We start from the raw sequence: 1,902 nt of genomic DNA, 5'->3' as shown, positions 1-1,902 counted from the left end.
CTGGAAAGTGACAATCTAGGCACAGAACCTGAGCTCCATACTTTTGCAGAACATTTTTCCCAGAACAAAAAGTAATTGCCCACATTACACCCTCTTGTTTAGGTTTGGGCAACAGAGTACACTCAGTGGAAAGGGAAATTAACTCCCACCCTCAGGGTCCAGCCCATTATTCAAGGTCAATTCAGACTTTACTGCCCTTCCTCATTCATTCCAAGGTTAGGGAGAGGGCTTTGAACACTCCAGAGAAATCAACCAGCCCCTCCTACTGGTTGGCCCACTTGGAATTAGTAAGCCAAGTAAACAAATCCTCTATGGTTTTCAAAAGCAAACTTTTTAGATCCAGCCCCTACCCCAACACAACGTCCTAGGAATATGAAGAAAGGCCAGCAAAAGAGGGGGGCCAAGGAGAAGTATTTAGAAGAATAACATTCTAACCCAGAGAGATCTAGCACTTCTAAGGAGAAAAAGAATTGGTCTCCAGTCCAAAAGACTTCCTTGTTGAAATCTGGAAGGAGTATAAAAATCAATTGGAAAAATGGGGAAAAGAATCTCAAGAGAAAATTGATAAGTTGCAAGAGAAAATTAACATCTTGTAAAAAAGAAAGCAAATTCTTGGAAATACAATTGGACAAATACACAATGAGAATATTTCTCTCAGATCCTCAACTGGGCAAATAAAAAAAGGAAATAATTCCATGTGGAAACTAATGATTTCATGAGACAACAAGATTCTGTTAAATGAAATGAAAAGATTGAAAAAAATAGAAGAAAATGTAAAATTCCTCATCAGCAAATCCACTGACCTCAGGAATAGATCGAGGACAGACACATTAAGAATTATTGATCTTCCTTTAAACACTGAAGAGAAAAACAAACCTGGACTAATTATTACAGCATTCACTGATGGAAAATTGTCCTGTAATCAGGGAACGAGAGAGCAAAATAATTATTGAAAGAATTCATTGATCCCCTCAAGAATGAAATTGTCAATTGAAAGCACCAAGGAATGTTGTGTCCAAATTCTAGAACTATCAGATAAAAGAGAAAATCCTGTAAGCAACCAGAAAAAAATAATTTAAATAGCAAGGAGCCACAGTAAAGATAACACAGGACCTGGCTGAATAAACATTAAATGATCTAAGAGCCTGGAATGGGATATGCTGAAGAGCAAGGGAGCTTGGGATACAGCCAATAATCCACTATCCAGCAAAGCTGAGCCTTCTCTTCCAGGTAAAAATATAGACATTTAACAAAATGGGTGTCTTCCAATATTTGCTGATGAAAAGACCAGAGCTAAAGGTAAAATGTGGATGCCAAACAGGAGCCTCAAGAGACATATGAAAATATAAAAATTATAAATGGGTAAAAAATGTAATGCTATCCAAATAATGTGAAATGAAATTGATAATCTAGGTGAAATGGCTGAATATTTACAAAAATATATGTTGTCTCAGTTAAATGAAGATGAAATTTAATACCGAAATAACCCTGTCTATGAAAAAGAAATCCACAAAGCCATTAATGAACCCCATAAAATAAATCCCCAGAGCCAGATGGATTCACCAGTAAATTCTATCAAACATTTAAGGAACATTTGGTTCCAATTCAATCCAAACTCTTTGGAAAAATAGGGGAAGTAACAGGACAATGAACTCTGCTTAACCCTTTCTATGACACCAATATAGTGGTGATATCTAACCTAGGAAGTCAAAGCAGAGAAAGAAAATTATAGACATAGCTCCCTGATGAATATAGATGCAAAAATCTTAAATGAAATCTTAGCAAATGACTACAACAAGTTATCACTAGGATAATACTTGATGACCAAGTAGGACTTTATCCTAAGAATTCAGGATTCATTCAATATTAGGAAAACTGTAGTATAAGTAATTTTATCAATAA

Source organism: Macrotis lagotis, chromosome 3, assembly GCF_037893015.1.
Source record: "Macrotis lagotis isolate mMagLag1 chromosome 3, bilby.v1.9.chrom.fasta, whole genome shotgun sequence".
NCBI lineage: Eukaryota > Metazoa > Chordata > Mammalia > Peramelemorphia > Peramelidae > Macrotis > Macrotis lagotis.
The sequence above is the reverse complement of the archived record's forward strand: the minus strand, read 5'-3'. Positions refer to the sequence as shown.